Source organism: Schistocerca americana, chromosome 4 (assembly GCF_021461395.2).
Source record: "Schistocerca americana isolate TAMUIC-IGC-003095 chromosome 4, iqSchAmer2.1, whole genome shotgun sequence".
Taxonomy (NCBI): domain Eukaryota; kingdom Metazoa; phylum Arthropoda; class Insecta; order Orthoptera; family Acrididae; genus Schistocerca; species Schistocerca americana.
The window spans coordinates 132726183-132741308 of record NC_060122.1 but is presented as its reverse complement, the minus strand read 5'-3'; positions in this window follow the sequence as shown (position 1 = coordinate 132741308).

The following is a 15126-nucleotide window of genomic DNA, read 5'->3' as shown; positions in this document are numbered from 1 at the left end:
AATTGCTGATCCTATGCTCCCATGTGCTTTTTTGACACGGGTGTGACCTTCACGACTGACTTGCTCATTGGCTACACATGTATGTTCCCATAATTACTTGTTGGCACTTGAAGCATCAGCTTCAAAACCAGTCATGGAATAAATTAAGAAAGTGCTTGTAAATGAAGCAGATTTTTATTCTACAAATATGTCCCACTGTTGCGAATGTTCACTTGATTGCCGCGCTGGGTAGCCACGCGGTCTGAGGCAACTTCCCACTGTTCGCGCAGCTACCCCTCGCCAGTGTCGAGTCCTCCCTTGGGCATGGGTGTGTATGTGTGCGTGTAGTCCTTAGCTGACGTTAGATTACGTAGAATTTAAGCATAGGGACTGATGACCTTAGTAGTTTGGTCCCATAGGAACTCACCACAAATTTCCGAAAATTTCCTTGATCAGATATTTTGGCTGTACAATGATACTTTGCTTCTACAGTTAGTACCCACTCTCACCCTGACTAAGTGACCTGCACCTCCTGGTAGTTCATCATGCTGAATTGGTGTTTAGTGAACGTGTATGGAGTTTATTTGATACCCCCATCATGACTGATTAACATTATGGCGATGTAGCACTCTTAGTAGTCATGCCCAGTTGAAGATATATTTTACTGAGTTTTATTTCATTTGTTTATTTTTTATTTTACACATCTATTTCCGTGACACAAAATTTAGGGGCAAATAGATGTGGTCAAGCAAAATAAAATAAAATAAAATCTTTATGAATCCTAAGTAGGCAAAAAGCTGTAAGTTTATCTAAACTAAATCGACAATGTAATACCAAAATTAGCTTAACTCTCGAAGGAACTCCTCGACAGAAGAGGAGTACTGACCCACGGGGAAACTCTTCAGTTTAGATCCGAAAGTGCGTGGATTACTGGTGAGGTTTTTGAATTCTTGTGGTGGCTGGATGCACTAGGCAGTTGCACGCCTTTGTGATAGAGTCAAGTGGGTGTGATCCCAAATCCAAATGCAGTCTGGAGTTCTGCCTAGTATTAACTGAGTGAAAACTGCTAATTCCTGGAAATAAGTTGATATTGTTAACAAGGAACGATATTAAATAATATATGTATTGAGACGTCAGTATCAAAATACCCACACTAATGAACAATGGTGGAGGAGAGGTTTGTGATACAGAATGAGCTCATGTTCTCTGCTACATCAAATTTCATGGGTTTTGTCGTTTGATCAGCACTTTTGGTAGCATCAGGTCTTGCAACTTCAACTTACAGACGCTGTATCCTGTTGTGGCAGTAAGTTGAGTAATTACTCTTGCATCCAACTTGTGCTTTCTTGTGACACTTTGTGCTGTCACTATTATGACGATATCCCTCCGTCGCCACAATGTCATTTTGATATGTTCCTGGATTCGTTACTCAGCTTGTTCAGGGTATCACAATAGCTTCTCTGTTAACCGAAGTAAATAAATTACAATGATCATCCGTAAACAGTATTACAATGAAATTTGCCATAGTTTTATAAATGTATATAACAATTCATCTAGCTGAGTAAAGAAAATAACAGGTCTAATTTTAGCTGTTATTTATCTTATATGTGGAACAGATTACGTTCAAATTTGTTTCGCTAATCCAAACAAGGCCTGAATCTGATGAAATGAAGGATCTAGAGTTATTTAAAAAAAACATTTGCTACTTATTTGCGTAACTACCGATCTAAAATGGATACCACTGGCTATTGTTTCAGTCATTATCACTGAAGTTGGTTTGATACATTCACGTTGGGTTTCAGCTAGACTGTTAATTTTATCATCACAAATCATGGATGATCTGTATTATACATGATATCTAAGCCTGCCACCGCGCGGGGTAGCCGTGCGGTCTAGGGCACCTTGACATGGTTCGTGCGGCTCCCCCTGTCGGAGGTTCGAGTCCTCCCTCGGGCATGGGTGTGTATGTTGTCCTTAGCGTAAGTAAGTCTAAGTTAGATTGAGTAGTGTGTAAGCTTAGGGATCGATGACCTCAGCAGATTAGCTCTGTAGTCCTTACCACAAATTTCCAGATTTTCTAAGCCTGCCCCTGCGGATCTTTCCTTCCACCATACCTCCAACAGCAGTAGATTCATATATAGCATTTTTCCCCCACACGGGTTTTCTTATTTTAAATTTGTTCACGAAAGTAAAGTGTTGTAGAAGAAAGGATGTATTACGTTGCCTGTAGCATAAGAATACATGTAATCATAAAACTGGTAAGAACGTATTTGCTTTGATAGTCTCACGGCATAAATTGATTTTTTCTTATATTAGTTTACATTCATTATGATAGTAGAATTACCTTCAGGCCTTGTAGTTGTCTTTGGAAAGTACCGAGCTTGCTGACGATAAACCGTTTCATCGGTAATAGTTAATGCAAAGAGTCGATTTTGCATGGTGATAATAGTCACAATCGAACCTCGTTTAATACACATGCTGCGGCTTCGACTTACAATTGTTGAAATTGGAAAACAATAATGTGTTATAACGCACGGTCATCACGTTACCAAACGGACTACCTCTAATTAATTTAAAGGCCAAAAACTACACAAAAAACTTCATTAACACGGGAACACAGGGATTCCTATTGGTCTGCAAAAATAAACAGGAAAGAATTCAAAAAGTGTTATTATTTCGCACAAAATGCAAGTTACAGGATCGACAAAACCTAATGTCGCCGATACTCGAAGAAGAGGAAGGGAGAAATATTTGCTCTATTAGTTCAACAAAAGAGGATCGGGACAGTCTTCCATAGATAACGCCTATGCACAGATAAAGTCAATTTCCTGAAACGCCATCTTATCTCTAATATCGAAATGTGAAGTTCAGCACAGGTGCCTTCCTGAATTGAAATGTGTTGCATTACAGCTCCATTTCAATACTAGTTGTAAGACTATGCCCCAGAAACTGAACTTTGTCTGTGCATTCACTCCTTTTTTGTATTCAGAAAGCTAAGTTACACAGAATGACTGACTCTGCGTCCTGAGTGTGCAACATGGCATAACACTGTCTCATTGTTGCAACAGATTATTATCTTCTTACTGGAAAGTCCACGTTCTTCATTATTATTGTGTTCTGGTGTTGGACTAAAATATGCAGTTTACTGAGACAGTCTGAGGCAATTTTTGTGGTACAGTAAAGATACTAAAAGCTGAAAAACGGGATCGGAAACAAATAATGATGTGGAATTTTACATACAATGCAGCGAATTCGCTGATACGGCTGTCAAAAATATTAACAGTTCAGCAGCTGAAATGGAGTCGCAGGCTGAGTGTGTAATCTTATTCCTCCAGCTAGTCCTAGTCCAGCTATCCCCATTTACGCCATTATATCGAAGTTTAAAGAGTTAACGGAAACGTATTGAGAACAATTGTCGTTACACCAGGATGAAGGTGCAAGGTTGTAATTGCAACGGGGTGCCCTAACAACGTATTTTCGGATCTGAAAACCACATACCACATCATTCCTGAGATCGTACAGAACATAACATATAAGCAAATTAATACAAAAGGATCTATTTTGAAACAAATTGCAAAAGTAGATAATTTTATTGCTGAAGAAGAATTAATTAAAAGGAGTTGTTTCACGAAGAGGGAAAGTTTTTAACAGGGCTTTTCGAACTGGATTTCGGATAAAAATACCTAGATGACTGAAAAGCTAGATTCATAATTTCAACTTGCTATACAATAGCCTCTTACAAAAGTGATATCTGAGAGAGTCACTTCAGGAGAATCAGTTAAATAAGAGTTTAATAAAATCAGAGCTACTTGTGCTTTAAGTAAAGATTTATCTGAAAAGCGTGGCAGTGTCACTTCTCATATTAGAAGTGTGCAGCAGGAGTTGTATACTGTCATATAAATACTACATGACACCCTACTGTCTGTTATTGGGGCAGTTGGTGTCTGTAATAGTCTGGCACCATATTACAGATTGTTTATAAATGATATAGATCCTGATGGTGTGTCTCCTATACATATATGGGTTAGTGGCAGACACATATATATCATCTATTCTGCTAGAAGTAAGTTTATTGAAACACCAAAAATTCAGGTTTTTACACCTGGTAAGAAAAATCTTCACTCTGTTTTGCTCTTAAAAATTTTTTATCGACTGATACCTAGATGTTGGTCAAAACAATAAAAATAAAGTTCACTACAGGTTTCATCGAAGCAAAAACGGTCCATTGGGCAACTGAAATGGCTGCAAACTGCCAAATCTATGAGCAATTTCAGAAAGTGTTCTTGTCGAAATGCTGGTCTAACTGCATACAGGAAAGACTCCGCAAAGAAGTGTTCAACCCCGAGCCATGCCACAGTACGTAACGTAAATTTCGAAAATTAAATCAAAAGTGTATAAATGAAACTACATATTAGGATGAACCCATTTTGCACTGGGCTGTGTTACGAATACTTAAAGCGAAGTTGCCTATGAATATAAAAGAAAGATCTGTTCCAGAGACGAACAGATAACTCTTCATCTCCAAATTTGATTCTATTAGCTTAATACATGAAGCAATAACAATGGTGGCATGTCTCAGTCGACATCACTACATACATAGTTTCTCAACCACGACAGATGAAATTAGCCTCATGTTCGTTTTGTAATGCAGCCATTAGGGCCTTTGGTGGATAATATTCAGTATACTAACCGAGCTTCTAACAAAATTCTGTTACAATAAAGGACGTAATAAGTAACACCCCAGATGCTATAGTCATGAATTATGTCAATGACATAGAAACAGTAATAATCAAAGGAATTACAACACGGGAAATCACAGCCAGTCATACATAAACAGTACTTACTAGCAAAACGTTCTAGTACAATATCGTGCTATTGACATAACCTGGAAAGAGCAGAATCCATCATTCAGCATTACTGGAATGAGAAAAGAAACCCACCCAAATAGGACTCCTTCAACAACCTAGGACCAAACACACTCTGCCCCCAAATAACAGTTGTGGGTTGGATTAGCGGGGTAGAAAAGACAATTCAGAGAACCCGCTTAGGTACAGTATACTGAAGATGTTAGATCTGAATTAGGTACTGACCACTACAAATGCTGTAATCAATGTAAATACATAGCTCAGGCCACTATTAATGCTATTGTGGGGAAAATTCCGACTATAGAGATGTTGACATAGGTGCTCATATACATGTGATGTCACTGAGTCTATTTAACACGTTTAGTGAGGTTACAAGCATACCTACTTACACACCACAAAACTGGAACATTATTGGAGCAGTCGGTATGAGGTCGCAACAGGTCAAAGTCCAGACAAAGATCGTGGTGATTATGGGAAATGGATCCATAGTTTGCCCACTCCTAATTGTAAATGGGTTGACAGTCAAGTGAATGTAATTTCTGAGAGACAAAGACTTCAAAATAGGCTGCTCCTCTGGCAGGTCCTGCCTGAATATCGATAGTGAAGGTATTATTGTAGACTTGATAAAGAGGAAAGCGAAATATCGTAAATACTATCAAAGCGTAAGAGTCAAGTTTAGTGAGACGAAAGCTACACTAAATAATAGCTAACCTGCTCAGTATAGTACTGTGCAGAATTTAAGAAGATGACATAAATGACAGAGTGACGTATTCTTTAATTCTCAACACACAACAACAGGCTGAAGCAAAAAGAGTTGTAATTGAAATATGTACAAGTTTTAACAAGAAGACAGGAATTGTACATACTTATCGGTATCATACAGAAGTGCTCTCACGCTAAAAACTTCCAAAAGTCATAAGCTATCCAGTGACACAACGTGAGATGTTATCATAGAAATAATGCGATTGTTAGAATAGTAAATTATAGAACCAATACAGTCGCCTAATTGGAAGGACGCCAGTTGTTAGTCTACCTGGAGGCAACAAAATAAAGGGACCATATGCCTATCATAACCTTAACAAATATCTACACTAATGATTGCTGAACCGTGAATTTACTTTCAAAATCTTTTCTTAAAGAATTTACTTTATTTACTGGCGATTCATAGAGAACATTGACACATTTATTCATACTAGGTGAGCGTGGAAGTAGTTGCCAGGAAGTAACTGATGGAAAATTACCTTTAACAAATACGAATTTATTCCTAAAAGCTTTTCCAAAACGGATTCAAAATTATAAGCAGAAAAGCACACACAAAATATCAAGTCACAATTTAACAAATGTGAATTTTATTCCTAAAAGCCTTTTCAAAACAAATTTAAAAATTATAAGCAGAAAAGCTTACTCGAAATATCAAGTCACAATTTAACAAATGTGAATTTTATTCCTAAAAGCCTTTTCAAAACAGATTTAAAATTATAGGCAGAAAAGCACAATCGAAATATCAAGTTACAGTTTTATTTAGGGGCAAGAACAATATTAACAGTAGGAGCCTTCGGGCTGAGAAGCTTGCCAGTTCCCTTTCAACACGGCGGTAGTCATGACCGCTCACAACAACCTCTGAAAGAGTACACTGGTGCAAATCTGCAACACACCAGATTACCTTAAAGAATAAAATTTTAACAACTGATACAAACATGTAAACTATGCACCCCGTAAGAGGAATGGAAATGGTACAACCCTCAAATTCTTTGCCACAGAAAGTGCAATTTATTTTTTTAATTTTTTTAAAGGACTCTTACGATGGGAGGGTGGCAAGCTTATAACCTAAAATGACTATTTAAATAAAACCCATAAAATGCAGACTTACATAAAATGTACATGCTCTACATTACACATATACCACCTCGCAAAATGATAAGCAAGATAGAAACATATTTCAAGAATTTGGGCTTTAAGCAATAACTTCGTTAACACCGAATCTAACCAACATGACAGAGGCAGCTATTACCGTATGGCAGATTGACAGGGGAGGGGGGCGTTACTGAACAACCCGAACCGCAGATTGCCCTAAACCTCCCCAATTCCAGAAGGGAAAAACGGACCATCCAATTCACAATAACCACCTTCCTGCAGGTGAGCAAACGGAGAAGAATGGTGGGGCGACCCCAAACAAAGCGGCTGGTGACCTCACCAAGAAAACAAGTAGAATTTAACAAGTTAATGAAACAACATATCTCCAATCACTTAACTTCTAATAAACTGCGATTTCTGGCGAAGACCTGGCGCAGCACCCCCAACGCTCTGCCGAACCGTCTGCTGCCAGCCGCTTCAACGGATGCAGGACGGCGCGCCGATCTCACGTCGCACGGCGTCGCAGCTCGCCCCAAACAGCTCGATGACGTGGTTCCGCTACTGTAGCTCTCTTGTGAACCGCTAAGTCACTACTCCTTTCTACACGGCTCTGCCCACTGGCCTCACGTGGGGATCTCACATGCGCCGACGCTCAAGGCTGAAAAGTCATCTCGTGTCTCAGCGCGCGACCAACCAACCGACCAATCCAACTGCCAATGACCGTTGCCTGAACAACTCGAGTAGACTGGCGGCCTAACGCGCAGACTCAGATACAGGAACTCAGCCCCGACCGGGCAATCACTAGCTGAGATCTGTTACTGGCGGAGTGGCAACACTCTCATTTTCTGGCTTAAAGTTTGATCCAAACGACAAATATACTCGCACTCCCACGACAGACAGACATTGACTGCCCCAGACCGAGCCGGCTGTCCAACTGACTAGACTCGCCTCGACTGACCGACTCACCTCTACAGAGTTTTTTTTTTTTCCTTTCTTTATTGTCATTTTGCACCTCATACAAGGTGGGCTGGCAGCAGCAACTTTACTCCGCTCTTCAGCCACAAGCAGTACAATAAGAGAAAAAACCAATGAAGACACAAAAGCAACATAATGGTGGCTAAGAAACAGTATTCAAAGCAATTAAAAAACATGAAGCCATTCACACTAGACGAAAAACAAGAAAACTGTGCACAAACACTGATGATTTAGATGACACACGTGAACGAAGGAGCATGGGCGGCGAAAACACTGAGTCACAAACACGACGGCACACACATGAAAAACTGATGGCGATGATCTCCGGCTCGCTGATGTTCACTTAACGTGTGCGAGTCCAGGGAAAAAGGTGGTGGGGGAGGGAGAGGGGAGAGCAGAGATGCCAATGGCAGAGGAGATGGGGGGAGGAATGAAGGTATGGGGTGTAGGGGAAGCCTGGGGGAGGAGGGGGGAGGAAGGGAGGAGGGAGGGATGCGAGAGAGAAGGGAGAGAGGATGTCCTGAGGAAAAAACACAGAAGAGGGAGGATCAAAGTTGATAGGAGGGGTAGATGGAGGGGAGAAGGGAATGATCAGGGAGGAGGAGCTGGTGGTAGCCACATTGAGAGAGGGTAAGAAGAGTGGAGAGATTGATAGCAGGTGGGACGTGGAAATACAGGCACGGCAGCAGACAGGGGTGGGAGAGGTTATGAGAGACAAGCGGGTGAGGGGTATCTAATTTATAGGAGGTGTAGAGGATCCGTATCCGTTTGAGGAAAAGGAAGAGGTGGGGGAACGGAATAAGGTCGTACAGGATCGGCGTGTGGGAGGGGAGACGGATCCCCTACAGAGCTCATAGCGCCCCTCAGATGCACGTGAACAAGCAACCTTTCCACTTTCCCACCAGAAGGAGACACGAAAGCTGCGATTATCACAGCGGCGCCACCGCCAGAAATGGAGGGCGACTGCTTGACACAATGCGCTGCAGCGTGCTCTTCAAAAACAGCAATTTTTTTACGACAGCTCAATTACTTCTGTTTATCTTCCACTAATGTTTGTTTATACATTAGCAGCCAGTTCTACACATGTAGTTGCCTTGCGATACTAGAGAACAATCTTGTGGTCATATTTACGCACAGAAATCACGTGGTCTGCCAGCAGTACTATTTGTATCTAAACATTTGTTGCATGTGGATAACTGAGATCACTAACACACAGATTGAGCAGTCTTTGTCAGAATGTTTACGCACATCAGACAAACTGAATAGTGGACCCTACCCTTGTTGTGTCTTACAATGACTGAAATGAATGTATATATGCAGATAATAGCTACTAGAGACACAAAGCAAGAACAAATTGTTAATGTTAGTGTGTACTTTGTGTGGCCTGTAAACTGTCACTCTACAGACTACTTGTTGTAGTATTCCACAAGATCAGCATGCAGAGTCATGACACAGACAAGGAATTTCAACTACCTTTGGCAGCTTAGAAGAATTATTTTAATGATATGTGATTTAAACTTACTATACTTGTGTCCTCCTAAAATAGAGACATTTGTCTAGCTGTGTAAATAACGTGTTGTATTTCTTTTCATAGTACTCCTTCTCGAAAGAGTTGACGTCGCCTCACATACTTCTTCGTGTGGACAGGTAATATAAGAACCCTAACGAAAATCTGCAACAGTTGCGGCAAAAAATGATATATCCCCCTTAACTTGCACCCACGTAATTACAACCTGCAGCAATCACATACTCTCATTCCTACCTGTTACATAATAATATCTTAAAAAACGTTAAGCCTCCCAAAATATCTTATGCATTACTTATGTTAAAATAAATTCCACGGTACTCCACATTCTTGCTTGTTACCTCTCGGATGCTATCCCTCTGGTACCTAGCTGTAGACAATTTAAGTTCCTTTTGGTTCTCATTCGCTCTACCTTTCCTTGCTTTCCCCTTAGGTGCTGGCACATGTGACAGTAAATCTGGAGTGCTTTGAAAGGTTTGTACGAATCCGACATGAAGTATCCCAGCTAGAAGTTGTAGCTTCAATCGGCTGGTGGCATCCCTTATTTCGTGTAATAAAGCTGTTAGTTTTACCCTGTGGGATGTGTGGACACAATGGCGTTATGCATTGCTGTACTCCATATTGCGGCAATTTTCGTGCACATTTCCCTACCTCATCCTGACGCTCCATAGTTCTGGTGTTGCTCCTCTGTACCCATTCCCAAAATTACTTTAAGGTCCTTGCGAAATTACAAACTGGTTCGTCATTCCTCTTTAGTTTTGGTTTGACTATGTTGAATGTCTAAGGCATCTTCATCGTTTATACTACCTCATGTGGAAGAAAACCAGTGCTGGTGTGCATCTTAGAATTATATACTGCCATGACGACTTATTTACATTACAAACATAGCAATCAGTACGGTGGCTGTTGACACAGTACCTCAACATCTTCTCAATAAAACGAAGAACCAGCTAAGTTCTACCACCAGATTGCGGGTCTCCCAAAAGTATAAAGAACATTTGCAGTTCTACCATCAGCTTGTGGGTGCAACAGGCTAGTCCCTAGCCTACAAATCTGTACAAAGTGACATACTGGTCTTACCATGTCCGACAATAAGCTAATATATAGGTGTCAGGGACACCAAACTTCAGCAACCAGCTATCTATCATGACCTGTCCACAAAAGTTACCTGCTGGTTCAGAATGGCAAGCACTGAATTCTGTCGCTAGACATGATGCAACGGTTCCCGTCAGCGTTCATAGAAAAGATCTTAAAACATCCGTTTCCATGGTTTCAAAAAGTTTTATTGCCTCTAGTAACTTTTGTAGTGGTATTTGGTGATGATTCATAAAATGAGCCAAGTATTGATCCAAGTAAAAATATGTACTCGTGTAAATATTTGTTCTGGCAGCTTACGGCAGTCTCTCCAAAAACGAAAATTGCTTTCGAAATTTCACAAGAGGTCCTTCTTTATCGTCATAATAAAAATTATTATATAACGTATCATCCCACTAGTCCTTACAGGTAGAGAGTGCGTTACATATTATAAATTCCCTCAGTCATAATATCTTTGCATTGAGTGAACAAATATTTTAGATGTCTTTTTACAGCAATGATTAATGTAAATTTCAAATGACGTTCACGAATTTCAGCCACTTATTTCATTTATTATTGTTACATGTGGTTTGTTCTAACCATCAACTCAGGCGAAGAGCAGAGAGAAAAGTGGGAATCTAAAATGGCCAATGTTCTTCATGTAATGTTTAGTGCCATCAAGCAGAAGAAAATTACAACAACGATACGACCTGCAAGTGCACTGTGCTTCTGGAGTTTAGTGCTACTGCTATCAGAGATTTTTAATTATTGGAAGTAATGCAAATTCAAAATGGGTGCGTTCTGTCCCACATCTCCTTTCATTGCACTCCAGCAGAACACTGCCACTCTTCGATCTATCAGCTTACAATCCTCATGTCAGCATATGATCATGTGCAGACTTCAAAACGTCTTTCCTTAGCTTAGAAGAAACTTTCCCTAGATTAGCAAGCAGTACTACGCATGGTCTCAGTCTCGTTAACCTAAAAACATCCTGTTATGAACAATGAAATGGGGCTGTTTTGCAAACGGCTTGCAGTCTGTGTCAGCTGCCTGTACTGTCTGCCACCCTGCAAGGCTCTAACCCAGTACCCTTACTGCCATAACCACCATAACCTTCCTGCTGAATCCATCTGCATTCCTATGCTTCTTGCTTGGTTTATGGAGTACCTCAAAACCAGTCAGTAAGTCTATTGCCCACCTAATCAGTCTATGTGAATGATCTTTCAATCCAAATAATCGCTTCAGCGCCACATATTTGGTTATCACCTTGAATTTTTACCATGCTAATAACATTAAATATGTAAGCCCATACATTACACTTAACATCTCTTTATCTGTTTTGGAGTCATTTTTCTTGCCTTTGTTCATTTTCAATGGGGTATAAGGCACAGGTCTCCCCCTATGAACCATATACCTTGCCGTTAGTGGGGAGGCTTGCGTGCTTCTGCGATACAGATAGCCGTACCGTAGGTGCAACCACAACGGAGGGGTATCTGTGGAGTGGCCAGACAAACTTATGGTTCCTGAAGAGGGGCATCAGCCTTTTCAGTACTTGCAGGGGCAACAGTCTGGATGATTGACTGATCTGGCCATGTAACACTAACCAAAACGGCCTTGCTGTGCTGGTACTGCGAACGGCTGAAAGCAAGGGGAAGCTACGGCCGTAATTTTTCCCGAGGGCATGCAGCTTTACTGTATGGATAAATGATGATGGCGTCCTCTTAGGTAAAATATTCAAGAGAAAAAATAGTCCCCCATTCGGATCTCCGGGCGGGGACTACTCAGGAGGACGTTGTTATCAGGAGAAAGAAAACTGGCGTTCTTCAGATCGGAGCGCGGAATGTCAGATACCTTAATCGGGCCGGTAGGTTAGAAAATTTAAAAAGGAAATGGATAGGTTAATGTTAGATATAGTGGGAATTAGTGAAGTTTGGTGGCAGGAGGGACAAGACTTTTGGTCAGGTGACTATAGGGTTATAAATACAAAATCAAATAGGGGTAATGCAGGAGTAGGTTTATTAATGAATAAAAAAATAGGAATGCGGGTAAGCTATTACAAACAGCACAGCGAACGCATTGTTGTGGCCAAGATAGACACGAAGCCCACGCCCACGACAGTAGTACAAGTCCATATGCCAACTAGCTCTGCAGATGACGAAGAAATTGAAGAAATGTATGATGAAATAAAAGAAATTGTTCAGATAGTGAAGGGAGACGAAAATTTAATAGTCACAGGTGACTGGAATTCGGTAGTAGGAAAAGGGAGAGAGGGAAATGTAGTAGGTGAATATGGATTGGGGGTAAGAAATAAAAGAGGAAGCCGCCTGGTAGAATTTTGCACAGAGCACAACTTAATCATAGCTAACACTTGGTTTAAGAATCGTAAAAGAAGGTTGTATACATGAAAGAAGCCTGGAGATACTGACAGGTTTCAGATACATTATATAATGGTAACACAGAGATTTAGGAACCAGGTTTTAAATTACAAAACATTTCCAGGGGCAGATGTGGACTCTGACCACAATCTGGTGGTTATGAACTGTAGATTAAAACTGAAGAAGGGTGGGAATTTAAGGAGATGGGATCTGGATAAACTGACTAAACCAGAGGCTGTACAGAGTTTCAGGGAGAGCACAAGAGAACAATTGACAAGAATGGGGGAAAGAAATACAGTAGAAGAAGAATGGGTAGCTTTGAGGGATGAAGTAGTGAAGGGAGCAGAAGATCAACTAGGTAAAAAGACGAGGGCTAGTAGAAATCCTTGGGTGATAGAAGAAATATTAAATTTAATTGACGAAAGGAGAAAATATAAAAATGCAGTAAATGAAGCAGGCAAAAAGGAATACAAACGTCTCAAAAATGAGATCGACAGGAAGTGCAAAATGGCTAAGCAGGCACGGCTAGAGGACAAATGTAAGGATATGGAGGCCTATCTGACTAGGGGTAAGATAGATACTGCCTACAGGAAAATTAAAGAGACCTTTGGAGAAAAGAGAACGACTTGTATGAATATCAAAAGCTCAGATGGAAACCCAGTTCTAAGCAAAGATGGGAAAGCACAAAGGTGGAAGGAGTATATAGAGGGTCTATACAAGGGCGATGTACTTGAGGACAATATTATGGAAATGGAAGAGGACGTAGATGAAGATGAAATGGGAGATACAATACTGCGTGAAGAGTTTGACAGAGCACTGACAGACCTGAGTCGAAAGAAAGCCCCGGGAGTAGACAACATTCCATTAGAACTACTGACTGCCTTGGGAGAGCCAGTCCTGACAAAACTCTACCGTCTGTTGAGCAAGATGTATGAAACAGGCGAAATACCCTCAGACTTCAAGAAGATTGTAATAATTCAAATCACAAAGAAAGCAGGCGTTGACAGATGTGAAAATTACCGAACTATCAGTTTAATAAGTCACAGCTGCAAAATACTAACGCGAATTCTTTACATACGAATGGAAAAACTGGTAGAGGAAGACCTCGGGGAAGATCGGTTTGGATTCCGTAGAAATATGGGAACACTTATTTTAGAAGTTAGATTAAGAAAAGGCAAACCTACGTTTCTAACATATGTAGACTTAGAGGAAGCTTTTGACAATGTTGACCGGAATACTTTCTTTCAAATTCTGAAGGTGGCAAGGGTAAAATACAGGGAGTGAAAGGCTATTTACGATTGATACAGAAACCAGATAGCAGTTATAAGAGTCGAGGGACATGAAAGGGAAGCAGTGGTTGGGAAGGGAGTGAGACAGGGTTGTAGCCTCTTCCCGATGTTGTTCAATCTGTGTATTGAGTAGGCAGTAAAGAAAACAAAAGAAAAATTTGGAGTAGGTATTAAAATCGTTGGAGAAGAAACGAAAGCTTTGAGGTTCGCCGATGACATTGTAATTCTGTCAGAGACAGCAAAGGACTTGGAAGAGCAATTGAACGGAATGGACAGTCTCTTGAAAGGAGGATATAAGATGAGCATCAACAAAAGCAATACGAGGATAATGGAATGTAGTCGAATTAAGTTGGGTGATGCGGAGGGAGTTAGATTAGGAAATGAGACACTTAAAGCAGTAAGGGAGTTTTGCTATTTGGGGAGCAAAATAACTGATGATGGTTGAAGTAGAGAGGATATAAAATGTAGACTGACAATGGCAAGGAAAGCGTTTCTGAAGAAGAGAAATTTGTTAACATCGAGTATAGATTTAAGTGTCAGGAAGTCTTTTCTGAAAGTATTTGTATGGAGTGTAGCCATGTACGGGAGTGAAACATGGACTATAAATAGTTTGGACAAGAATAGAAGCTTTAGAAATGTGGTGCTACAGAAGAATGCTGAAGATTAGATGGGTAGACCACATAACTAATAAGGAGGTATAGAATAGAATTGGGGAGAAGAGGAGTTTGTGGCACAACTTGACAAGAGGAAGGGACCGGTTGGTAGGACATGTTCTGAGGCATCAAGGGATCACAAATTTAGCATTGGATGGCAGCGTGGAGGGTAAAAATCATAGAGGGAGACCAACAGATGAATACACTAAGCAGATTCAGAGGGATGAAGGCTGCAGTAGGTACTGGGAGATGAAGAAGCTTGCACAGGATAGAGTAGCAAGGAGAGCTGCATCAAGCCAGTCTCAGGACTGAAGACCACAACAACAGCAACATAAGGCACAGGATGTTTATCTTTATGTGTCACCTGTTTAAAAACACACCCAAATGCCCAGTAGATGTGTCACCAGATAGTAAAAATCCTCCTCAAGATCTGGGAAGATCACCACAGAATCTAGTTTTGAAGCCTCTTTCTGGTTTTTAATGAGGCTTATCATTTCATTGTCCACTGAAACTTTACACCTATTTTTTGACAACTGC